Source organism: Salmo salar, chromosome ssa06, assembly GCF_905237065.1.
Source record: "Salmo salar chromosome ssa06, Ssal_v3.1, whole genome shotgun sequence".
Classification (NCBI taxonomy): domain Eukaryota; kingdom Metazoa; phylum Chordata; class Actinopteri; order Salmoniformes; family Salmonidae; genus Salmo; species Salmo salar.
The window spans coordinates 10,016,458-10,030,187 of NC_059447.1; positions in this window are offsets into that span (position 1 = coordinate 10,016,458).

The window sequence follows — 13,730 nt, forward strand, 5'->3', positions numbered from 1 at the left end:
TAAAATTGATTTAACTATTCTTTTTGTCAACAATCTACTCAAAATACTCTAATGTCAAAGTGGAAGAAAACATTTATTTTAAGAGTAATAAAAATTACATGACTAAAATATTGTCATTGCAGAAGTATTCAGCCCCTTTGTCCAGGCAAGCCTAAATTAGTTCAGAAGTAAAATGTGGCTTAACTGAAATAATAGGGATTGACAAGATTTTTGATTGACTAAACCTTCCTCTGTCCCCCATATATACAACATCTGGAAGGTCCCTCAGTCAAGTATTACATTTCAAGCACAGATTCAACTACAAAGACCAGGGAGCTTTTCGAAAGCATTATAAAGAAGAGCAGGGATTGATAGATGGGTACCAATAACAAATCAGACTTTATATTTCTTTAAGCATGGTCAAGTTAATCATTATGCTGTGGATGATGTATTAAACCCCCCAGACACATCAAAGCTACTGAACTGAGCTGCAGGACAGGAATGAAATCCAAGGGGTATGATGAATACTATTTTGCAAGGTGTAGTATCTTTCCACGTTCACAATACATTTATAACCAAGGCATAGCATCTTTCCACGTTCACAATACATTTATAACCAAGGCATAGTATCTTTCCACGTTCACAATACATTTATAACCAAGGCATAGCATCTTTCCACGTTCACAATACATTTATAACCAAGGCATAGTATCTTTCCACGTTCACAATACATTTATAACCAAGGCATAGCATCTTTCCACGTTCACAATACATTTATAACCAAGGCATAGCATCTTTCCACGTTCACAATACATTTATAACCAAGGCATAGCATCTTTCCACGTTCACAATACATTTATAACCAAGGCATAGCATCTTTCCACATTCACAATACATTTATAACCAAGGCATAGCATCTTTCCACGTTCACAATACATTTATAACTAAGGCATAGCATCTTTCCACGTTCACAATACATTTATAACCAAGGCATAGCATCTTTCCACATTCATAATACATTTATAACCAAGGCCTATCACCTTTGTAAGCAGTACACTTATGTAAGCTGTAGCTACGACCACGGGACCTCCTCAGTGACCCTGCTAGGCCTTTATAACGTCTTCATCATAATGTCTTATAAAGGCTTATAATACGTTACTCCCTCAACAGATCCCTCCATGTGGACAGTCCCCCCATGGTCCCAGGGCAGAGCTTCAGCTACGTCCATGGGGCCTCCTCGGTGTCCCTGCTGGGCCAGACGGGGTCAGAGTCTTCAGGCTGCAGCCGACCGCTGGCCCCACAGAGAGGCCCTGGTCTTCCTGCAGGATGGAGTCCGTAAGACCTCCCAGTTTCAGGAGGACGTGAATCTCCAGGGAACAGCTACTCACTAGGGAACACCCATCCTATATATATATTCACATCTGACACTAGGGAACACCCATCCTATATATTCACATCTGTTACATCACATTTGGACGCCAGGAATCCATTTCCTCTTTCCCCTCTTCTCACCCAAGGCACATACATGCATGATTTGTCAGCAAATTTCTAATGGTTGACAACCATTCCGGTATAGGGACACCGATCCCATAGAGGTTAACTACATAGTGAAGTGTGGGATTGTAGTGTTTTAGTAGCAGTAACATAACAGGATTGTAGTGGTTTAGGAGGGGTAACATAACAGGACTGTAGAGGTGTAGGAGGGGTAACATAACAGGACTGTAGAGGTTTAGGAGGGGTAACATAACAGGACTGTAGAGGTGTAGGAGGGGTAACATAACAACAGGACTGTAGAGGTTTAGGAGGGGTAACATAACAACAGGACTGTAGAGGTTTAGGAGGGGTAACATAACAGGATTGTAGAGGTTTAGGAGGGGTAACATAACAGGATTGTAGAGGTTTAGGAGGGGTAACATAACAGGACTGTAGAGGTTTAGGAGGGGTAACATAACAACAGGACTGTAGAGGTTTAGGAGGGGTAACATAACAGGACTGTAGAGGTGTAGGAGGGGTAACATAACAACAGGACTGTAGAGGTTTAGGAGGGGTAACATAACAGGACTGTAGAGGTTTAGGAGGGGTAACATAACAGGACTGTAGAGGTGTAGGAGGGGTAACATAAAAACAGGACTGTAGAGGTTTAGGAGGGGTAACATAACAGGACTGTAGAGGTTTAGGAGGGGTAACATAACAATAGGACTGTAGAGGTTTAGGAGGGGTAACATAACAGGACTGTAGAGGTTTAGGAGGGGTAACATAACAACAGGACTGTAGAGGTTTAGGAGGGGTAACATAACAGGACTGTAGAGGTTTAGGAGGGGTAACATAACAGGACTGTAGAGGTTTAGGAGGGGTAACATAACAGGACTGTAGAGGTTTAGGAGGGGTAACATAACAGGACTGTAGAGGTTTAGGAGGGGTAACATAACAAAGGACTGTAGAGGTGTAGGAGGGGTAACATAACAGGACTGTAGAGGTTTAGGAGGGGTAACATAACAAGGACTGTAGAGGTGTAGGAGGGGTAACATAACAACAGGACTGTAGAGGTTTAGGAGGGGTAACATAACAGGACTGTAGAGGTTTAGGAGGGGTAACATAACAACAGGACTGTAGAGGTTTAGGAGGGGTAACATAACAAGGACTGTAGAGGTTTAGGAGGGGTAACATAACAACAGGACTGTAGAGGTTTAGGAGGGGTAACATAACATGATTGTAGAGGTTTAGGAGGGGTAACATAACAACAGGACTGTAGAAGTGTAGGAGGGGTAACATAACATGACTGTAGAGGTTTAGGAGGGGTAACATAACACAGGACTGTAGAGGTGTAGGAGGGGTAACAACAGGACTGTAGAGGTTTAGGAGGGGTAACATAACAGGACTGTAGAGGTTTAGGAGGGGTAACATAACAGGACTGTAGAGGTTTAGGAGGGGTAACATAACAGGACTGTAGAGGTTTAGGAGGGGTAACATAACAGGACTGTAGAGGTTTAGGAGGGGTAACATGACAGGACTGTAGAGGTTTAGGAGGGGTAACATAACAGGACTGTAGAGGTTTAGGAGGGGTAACATAACAGGACTGTAGAGGTTTAGGAGTGGTAACATAACAGGACTGTAGAGGTTTAGGAGGGGTAACATAACAGGACTGTAGAGGGTTAGGAGGGGTAACAAAACAACAGGATTGTAGAGGTGTAGGAGGGGTAACATAACAACAGGACTGTAGAAGTGTAGGAGGGGTAACATAACAGGAATGTAGAGGTTTAGGAGGGGAAACATAACAGGACTGTAGAGGTGTAGGAGGGGTAACATAACAACAGGACTGTAGAGGTGTAGGAGGGGTAACATAACAGGACTGTAGAGGTGTAGGAGGGGTAACATAACAACAGGACTGTAGAGGTGTAGGAGGGGTAACATAACAGGACTGTAGAGGTTTAGGAGGGGTAACATAACAGGACTGTAGAGGTGTAGGAGGGGTAACATAACAACAGGACTGTAGAGGTTTAGGAGGGGTAACATAACAGGACTGTAGAGGTGTAGGAGGGGTAACATAACAACAGGACTGTAGAGGTGTAGGAGGGGTAACATAACAGGACTGTAGAGGTTTAGGAGGGGTAACATAACAGGACTGTAGAGGTTTAGGAGGGGTAACATAACAACAGGACTGTAGAGGTTTAGGAGGGGTAACATAACAGGACTGTAGAGGTGTAGGAGGGGTAACATAACAGGACTGTAGAGGTTTAGGAGGGGTAACATAACAACAGGACTGTAGAGGTTTAGGAGGGGTAACATAACAGGACTGTAGAGGTGTAGGAGGGGTAACATAACAACAGGACTGTAGAGGTTTAGGAGGGGTAACATAACAGGACTGTAGAGGTGTAGGAGGGGTAACATAACAACAGGACTGTAGAGGTTTAGGAGGGGTAACATAACAGGACTGTAGAGGTTTAGGAGGGGTAACATAACAGGACTGTAGAGGTTTAGGAGGGGTAACATAAAAAGACTATAGAGGTTTAGGAGGGGTAACATAACAGGATTGTAGAGGTTTAGGAGGGGTAACATAACAGGACTGTAGAGGTTTAGGAGGGGTAACATAACAGGACTGTAGAGGTTTAGGAGGGGTAACACAACAGGACTGTAGAGGTGTAGGAGGGGTAACATAACAGGACTGTAGAGGTTTAGGAGGGGTAACATAACAGGACTGTAGAGGTTTAGGAGGGGTAACATAACAGGACTGTAGAGGTTTAGGAGGGGTAACATAACAGGACTGTAGAGGTTTAGGAGGGGTAACATAACAGGACTGTAGAGGTTTAGGAGGGGTAACATAACAGGACTGTAGAGGTTTAGGAGGGGTAACATAACAGGACTGTAGAGGTTTAGGAGGGGTAACATAACAGGACTGTAGAGGTTTAGGAGGGGTAACATAACAGGACTGTAGAGGGTTAGGAGGGGTAACAAAACAACAGGATTGTAGAGGTGTAGGAGGGGTAACATAACAGGACTGTAGAGGTTTAGGAGGGGTAACATAACAGGACTGTAGAGGTGTAGGAGGTAGAGGTGTAGGAGGGGTAACATAACAACAGGACTGTAGAGGTGTAGGAGGGGTAACATAACAGGACTGTAGAGGTTTAGGAGGGGTAACATAACAACAGGACTGTAGAGGTTTAGGAGGGGTAACATAACAGGACTGTAGAGGTTTAGGAGGGGTAACATAACAACAGGACTGTAGAGGTTTAGGAGGGGTAACATAACACGGACTGTAGAGGTTTAGGAGGGGTAACATAACAACAGGACTGTAGAGGTTTAGGAGGGGTAACATAACAGGACTGTAGAGGTTTAGGAGGGGTAACATAACAGGACTGTAGAGGTTTAGGAGGGGTAACATAACAACAGGACTGTAGAGGTTTAGGAGGGGTAACATAACAGGACTGTAGAGGTTTAGGAGGGGTTAACATAACAGGACTGTAGAGGTTTAGGAGGGGTAACATAACAACAGGACTGTAGAGGTTTAGGAGGGGTAACATAACAGGACTGTAGAGGTTTAGGAGGGGTAACATAACAGGACTGTAGAGGTTTAGGAGGGGTAACATAACAGGACTGTAGAGGTTTAGGAGGGGTAACATAACAGGACTGTAGAGGTTTAGGAGGGGTAACATAACAGGACTGTAGAGGTTTAGGAGGGGTAACATAACAGGACTGTAGAGGTTTAGGAGGGGTAACATAACAGGACTGTAGAGGTTTAGGAGGGGTAACATAACAGGACTGTAGAGGTTTAGGAGGGGTAACATAACAGGACTGTAGAGGTGTAGGAGGGGTAACATAACACAGGACTGTAGAGGTTTAGGAGGGGTAACATAACAGGACTGTAGAGGTTTAGGAGGGGTAACATAACAGGACTGTAGAGGTTTAGGAGGGGTAACATAACAGGACTGTAGAGGTTTAGGAGGGGTAACATAACAGGACTGTAGAGGTTTAGGAGGGGTAACATAACAACAGGACTGTAGAGGTTTAGGAGGGGTAACATAACAGGACTGTAGAGGTTTAGGAGGGGTAACATAACACAGGACTGTAGAGGTTTAGGAGGGGTAACATAACAACAGGACTGTAGAGGTTTAGGAGGGGTAACATAACAGGACTGTAGAGGTGTAGGAGGGGTAACATAACAACAGGACTGTAGAGGTTTAGGAGGGGTAACATAACAGGACTGTAGAGGTTTAGGAGGGGTAACATAACAGGACTGTAGAGGTTTAGGAGGGGTAACATAACAGGACTGTAGAGGTTTAGGAGGGGTAACATAACAGGACTGTAGAGGTTTAGGAGGGGTAACATAACAGGACTGTAGAGGTTTAGGAGGGGTAACATAACAGGACTGTAGAGGTTTAGGAGGGGTAACATAACAGGACTGTAGAGGTTTAGGAGGGGTAACATAACAGGACTGTAGAGGTTTAGGAGGGGTAACATAACAGGACTGTAGAGGTTTAGGAGGGGTAACATAACAGGACTGTAGAGGTTTAGGAGGGGTAACATAACAGGACTGTAGAGGTTTAGGAGGGGTAACATAACAACAGGACTGTAGAGGTTTAGGAGGGGTAACATAACAAAGGACTGTAGAGGTTTAGGAGGGGTAACATAACAAAGGACTGTAGAGGTTTAGGAGGGGTAACATAACAGGACTGTAGAGGTGTAGGAGGGGTAACATAACAAAGGACTGTAGAGGTTTAGGAGGGGTAACATAACACGGACTGTAGAGGTGTAGGAGGGGTAACATAACAACAGGACTGTAGAGGTTTAGGAGGGGTAACATAACAGGACTGTAGAGGTTTAGGAGGGGTAACATAACAGGACTGTAGAGGTTTAGGAGGGGTAACATAACAGGACTGTAGAGGTTTAGGAGGGGTAACATAACAGGACTGTAGAGGTTTAGGAGGGGTAACATAACAGGACTGTAGAGGTGTAGGAGGGGTAACATAACAGGACTGTAGAGGTTTAGGAGGGGTAACATAACAACAGGACTGTAGAGGTTTAGGAGGGGTAACATAACAGGACTGTAGAGGTTTAGGAGGGGTAACATAACAACAGGACTGTAGAGGTTTAGGAGGGGTAACATAACAGGACTGTAGAGGTTTAGGAGGGGTAACATAACAACAGGACTGTAGAGGTTTAGGAGGGGTAACATAACAAAGGACTGTAGAGGTGTAGGAGGGGTAACATAACAGGACTGTAGAGGTTTAGGAGGGGTAACATAACAGGACTGTAGAGGTGTAGGAGGGGTAACATAACAAGGACTGTAGAGGTTTAGGAGGGGTAACATAACAGGACTGTAGAGGTTTAGGAGGGGTAACATAACAGGACTGTAGAGGTTTAGGAGGGGTAACATAACACAGGACTGTAGAGGTTTAGGAGGGGTAACATAACAACAGGACTGTAGAGGTTTAGGAGGGGTAACATAACAGGACTGTAGAGGTTTAGGAGGGGTAACATAACAACAGGACTGTAGAGGTTTAGGAGGGGTAACATAACAGGACTGTAGAGGTTTAGGAGGGGTAACATAACAGGACTGTAGAGGTGTAGGAGGGGTAACATAACAGGACTGTAGAGGTTTAGGAGGGGTAACATAACAACAGGACTGTAGAGGTTTAGGAGGGGTAACATAACAGGACTGTAGAGGTGTAGGAGGGGTAACATAACACGGACTGTAGAGGTGTAGGAGGGGTAACATAACAGGACTGTAGAGGTTTAGGAGGGGTAACATAACAACAGGACTGTAGAGGTTTAGGAGGGGTAACATAACAACAGGACTGTAGAGGTTTAGGAGGGGTAACATAACAGGACTGTAGAGGTTTAGGAGGGGTAACATAACAGGACTGTAGAGGTTTAGGAGGGGTAACATAACAGGACTGTAGAGGTTTAGGAGGGGTAACATAACAGGACTGTAGAGGTTTAGGAGGGGTAACATAACAGGACTGTAGAGGTTTAGGAGGGGTAACATAACAGGACTGTAGAGGTTTAGGAGGGGTAACATAACAGGACTGTAGAGGTTTAGGAGGGGTAACATAACAACAGGACTGTAGAGGTGTAGGAGGGGTAACATAACAGGACTGTAGAGGTTTAGGAGGGGTAACATAACAGGACTGTAGAGGTTTAGGAGGGGTAACATAACAGGACTGTAGAGGTGTAGGAGGGGTAACATAACAACAGGACTGTAGAGGTTTAGGAGGGGTAACATAACAGGACTGTAGAGGTTTAGGAGGGGTAACATAACAGGACTGTAGAGGTTTAGGAGGGGTAACATAACAGGACTGTAGAGGTTTAGGAGGGGTAACATAACAGGACTGTAGAGGTTTAGGAGGGGTAACATAACAGGACTGTAGAGGTGTAGGAGGGGTAACATAACAACAGGACTGTAGAGGTGTAGGAGGGGTAACATAACAACGGACTGTAGAGGTTTAGGAGGGGTAACATAACAGGACTGTAGAGGTTTAGGAGGGGTAACATAACAACGGACTGTAGAGGTTTAGGAGGGGTAACATAACAGGACTGTAGAGGTTTAGGAGGGGTAACATAACAGGACTGTAGAGGTTTAGGAGGGGTAACATAACAGGACTGTAGAGGTGTAGGAGGGGTAACATAACAGGACTGTAGAGGTGTAGGAGGGGTAACATAACAGGACTGTAGAGGTTTAGGAGGGGTAACATAACAACAGGACTGTAGAGGTTTAGGAGGGGTAACATAACAACAGGACTGTAGAGGTTTAGGAGGGGTAACATAACAGGACTGTAGAGGTTTAGGAGGGGTAACATAACAAAGGACTGTAGAGGTTTAGGAGGGGTAACATAACAGGACTGTAGAGGTGTAGGAGGGGTAACATAACAGGACTGTAGAGGTTTAGGAGGGGTAACATAACAGGACTGTAGAGGTTTAGGAGGGGTAACATAACAGGACTGTAGAGGTTTAGGAGGGGTAACATAACAGGACTGTAGAGGTTTAGGAGGGGTAACATAACAGGACTGTAGAGGTTTAGGAGGGGTAACATAACAACAGGACTGTAGAGGTTTAGGAGGGGTAACATAACAGGACTGTAGAGGTTTAGGAGGGGTAACATAACAACAGGACTGTAGAGGTTTAGGAGGGGTAACATAACAGGACTGTAGAGGTTTAGGAGGGGTAACATAACAGGACTGTAGAGGTGTAGGAGGGGTAACATAACAGGACTGTAGAGGTTTAGGAGGGGTAACATAACAACAGGACTGTAGAGGTTTAGGAGGGGTAACATAACAACAGGACTGTAGAGGTTTAGGAGGGGTAACATAACAACAGGACTGTAGAGGTTTAGGAGGGGTAACATAACAGGACTGTAGAGGTTTAGGAGGGGTAACATAACAGGACTGTAGAGGTTTAGGAGGGGTAACATAACAACAGGACTGTAGAGGTTTAGGAGGGGTAACATAACAGGACTGTAGAGGTTTAGGAGGGGTAACATAACAACATGATTGTAGAGGTTTAGGAGGGGTAACATAACACAGGACTGTAGAGGTTTAGGAGGGGTAACATAACAGGACTGTAGAGGTTTAGGAGGGGTAACATAACAAGGACTGTAGAGGTTTAGGAGGGGTAACATAACAGGACTGTAGAGGTTTAGGAGGGGTAACATAACAACAGGACTGTAGAGGTTTAGGAGGGGTAACATAACAGGACTGTAGAGGTGTAGGAGGGGTAACATAACAGGACTGTAGAGGTTTAGGAGGGGTAACATAACAGGACTGTAGAGGTTTAGGAGGGGTAACATAACAGGACTGTAGAGGTGTAGGAGGGGTAACATAACAGGACTGTAGAGGTTTAGGAGGGGTAACATAACAGGACTGTAGAGGTGTAGGAGGGGTAACATAACAGGACTGTAGAGGTGTAGGAGGGGTAACATAACAACAGGACTGTAGAGGTGTAGGAGGGGTAACATAACAACAGGACTGTAGAGGTGTAGGAGGGGTAACATAACAGGACTGTAGAGGTTTAGGAGGGGTAACATAACAGGACTGTAGAGGTGTAGGAGGGGTAACATAACAACAGGACTGTAGAGGTTTAGGAGGGGTAACATAACAGGACTGTAGAGGTTTAGGAGGGGTAACATAACAACAGGACTGTAGAGGTTTAGGAGGGGTAACATAACAAGGACTGTAGAGGTTTAGGAGGGGTAACATAACAGGACTGTAGAGGTGTAGGAGGGGTAACATAACAACAGGACTGTAGAGGTTTAGGAGGGGTAACATAACAGGACTGTAGAGGTTTAGGAGGGGTAACATAACAGGACTGTAGAGGTTTAGGAGGGGTAACATAACAACAGGACTGTAGAGGTTTAGGAGGGGTAACATAACAACAGGACTGTAGAGGTTTAGGAGGGGTAACATAACAACAGGACTGTAGAGGTTTAGGAGGGGTAACATAACAACAGGACTGTAGAGGTTTAGGAGGGGTAACATAACAGGACTGTAGAGGTTTAGGAGGGGTAACATAACAGGACTGTAGAGGTTTAGGAGGGGTAACATAACAACAGGACTGTAGAGGTTTAGGAGGGGTAACATAACAACAGGACTGTAGAGGTTTAGGAGGGGTAACATAACAGGACTGTAGAGGTTTAGGAGGGGTAACATAACAACAGGACTGTAGAGGTTTAGGAGGGGTAACATAACAGGACTGTAGAGGTTTAGGAGGGGTAACATAACAGGACTGTAGAGGTTTAGGAGGGGTAACATAACAGGACTGTAGAGGTTTAGGAGGGGTAACATAACAGGACTGTAGAGGTTTAGGAGGGGTAACATAACAACAGGACTGTAGAGGTTTAGGAGGGGTAACATAACAGGACTGTAGAGGTTTAGGAGGGGTAACATAACAGGACTGTAGAGGTGTAGGAGGGGTAACATAACAACAGGACTGTAGAGGTTTAGGAGGGGTAACATAACACAGGACTGTAGAGGTTTAGGAGGGGTAACATAACAGGACTGTAGAGGTTTAGGAGGGGTAACATAACAGGACTGTAGAGGTTTAGGAGGGGTAACATAACAGGACTGTAGAGGTTTAGGAGGGGTAACATAACAGGACTGTAGAGGTTTAGGAGGGGTAACATAACAGGACTGTAGAGGTTTAGGAGGGGTAACATAACAGGACTGTAGAGGTTTAGGAGGGGTAACATAACAGGACTGTAGAGGTTTAGGAGGGGTAACATAACAGGACTGTAGAGGTTTAGGAGGGGTAACATAACAACAGGACTGTAGAGGTTTAGGAGGGGTAACATAACAACAGGACTGTAGAGGTTTAGGAGGGGTAACATAACAGGACTGTAGAGGTTTAGGAGGGGTAACATAACAGGACTGTAGAGGTTTAGGAGGGGTAACATAACAGGACTGTAGAGGTTTAGGAGGGGTAACATAACAGGACTGTAGAGGTGTAGGAGGGGTAACATAACACGGACTGTAGAGGTTTAGGAGGGGTAACATAACAGGACTGTAGAGGTTTAGGAGGGGTAACATAACAGGACTGTAGAGGTTTAGGAGGGGTAACATAACAGGACTGTAGAGGTTTAGGAGGGGTAACATAACAGGACTGTAGAGGTTTAGGAGGGGTAACATAACAGGACTGTAGAGGTTTAGGAGGGGTAACATAACAACAGGACTGTAGAGGTTTAGGAGGGGTAACATAACAGGACTGTAGAGGTTTAGGAGGGGTAACATAACAACAGGACTGTAGAGGTTTAGGAGGGGTAACATAACAGGACTGTAGAGGTTTAGGAGGGGTAACATAACAGGACTGTAGAGGTTTAGGAGGGGTAACATAACAGGACTGTAGAGGTTTAGGAGGGGTAACATAACAGGACTGTAGAGGTGTAGGAGGGGTAACATAACAGGACTGTAGAGGTTTAGGAGGGGTAACATAACAGGACTGTAGAGGTTTAGGAGGGGTAACATAACAGGACTGTAGAGGTTTAGGAGGGGTAACATAACAGGACTGTAGAGGTTTAGGAGGGGTAACATAACAGGACTGTAGAGGTTTAGGAGGGGTAACATAACAGGACTGTAGAGGTTTAGGAGGGGTAACATAACAACAGGACTGTAGAGGTTTAGGAGGGGTAACATAACAACAGGACTGTAGAGGTTTAGGAGGGGTAACATAACAGGACTGTAGAGGTTTAGGAGGGGTAACATAACAACAGGACTGTAGAGGTGTAGGAGGGGTAACATAACAGGACTGTAGAGGTTTAGGAGGGGTAACATAACAGGACTGTAGAGGTTTAGGAGGGGTAACATAACAACAGGACTGTAGAGGTTTAGGAGGGGTAACATAACAACAGGACTGTAGAGGTTTAGGAGGGGTAACATAACAGGACTGTAGAGGTTTAGGAGGGGTAACATAACAGGACTGTAGAGGTTTAGGAGGGGTAACATAACAGGACTGTAGAGGTTTAGGAGGGGTAACATAACAGGACTGTAGAGGTTTAGGAGGGGTAACATAACAGGACTGTAGAGGTTTAGGAGGGGTAACATAACAACAGGACTGTAGAGGTTTAGGAGGGGTAACATAACAGGACTGTAGAGGTTTAGGAGGGGTAACATAACAGGACTGTAGAGGTTTAGGAGGGGTAACATAACAGGACTGTAGAGGTTTAGGAGGGGTAACATAACACAGGACTGTAGAGGTTTAGGAGGGGTAACATAACAGGACTGTAGAGGTTTAGGAGGGGTAACATAACAGGACTGTAGAGGTTTAGGAGGGGTAACATAACAAGGACTGTAGAGGTTTAGGAGGGGTAACATAACAGGACTGTAGAGGTTTAGGAGGGGTAACATAACAGGACTGTAGAGGTTTAGGAGGGGTAACATAACAGGACTGTAGAGGTTTAGGAGGGGTAACATAACAGGACTGTAGAGGTTTAGGAGGGGTAACATAACAGGACTGTAGAGGTTTAGGAGGGGTAACATAACAACAGGACTGTAGAGGTTTAGGAGGGGTAACATAACAGGACTGTAGAGGTGTAGGAGGGGTAACATAACAACAGGACTGTAGAGGTTTAGGAGGGGTAACATAACACAGGACTGTAGAGGTGTAGGAGGGGTAACATAACAACAGGACTGTAGAGGTTTAGGAGGGGTAACATAACAGGACTGTAGAGGTTTAGGAGGGGTAACATAACAACAGGACTGTAGAGGTTTAGGAGGGGTAACATAACACGGACTGTAGAGGTTTAGGAGGGGTAACATAACAGGACTGTAGAGGTGTAGGAGGGGTAACATAACAGGACTGTAGAGGTTTAGGAGGGGTAACATAACAACAGGACTGTAGAGGTTTAGGAGGGGTAACATAACAGGACTGTAGAGGTTTAGGAGGGGTAACATAACAGGACTGTAGAGGTTTAGGAGGGGTAACATAACAACAGGACTGTAGAGGTGTAGGAGGGGTAACATAACAGGACTGTAGAGGTTTAGGAGGGGTAACATAACAGGACTGTAGAGGTTTAGGAGGGGTAACATAACAAGGACTGTAGAGGTTTAGGAGGGGTAACATAACAGGACTGTAGAGGTTTAGGAGGGGTAACATAACAGGACTGTAGAGGTTTAGGAGGGGTAACATAACAGGACTGTAGAGGTTTAGGAGGGGTAACATAACAGGACTGTAGAGGTTTAGGAGGGGTAACATAACAGGACTGTAGAGGTTTAGGAGGGGTAACATAACAGGACTGTAGAGGTTTAGGAGGGGTAACATAACAGGACTGTAGAGGTTTAGGAGGGGTAACATAACAGGACTGTAGAGGTTTAGGAGGGGTAACATAACAGGACTGTAGAGGTTTAGGAGGGGTAACATAACAACAGGATTGTAGAGGTTTAGGAGGGGTAACATAACAGGACTATAGAGGTGTAGGAGGGGTAACATAACAGGACTGTAGAGGTTTAGGAGGGGTAACATAACAACAGGACTGTAGAGGTGTAGGAGGGGTAACATAACAGGACTGTAGAGGTTTAGGAGGGGTAACATAACAGGACTGTAGAGGTTTAGGAGGGGTAACATAACAGGACTGTAGAGGTTTAGGAGGGGTAACATAACAGGACTGTAGAGGTTTAGGAGGGGTAACATAACAGGACTGTAGAGGTTTAGGAGGGGTAACATAACAACAGGACTGTAGAGGTTTAGGAGGGGTAACATAACAGGACTGTAGAGGTTTAGGAGGGGTAACATAACAGGACTGTAGAGGTTTAGGAGGGGTAACATAACAG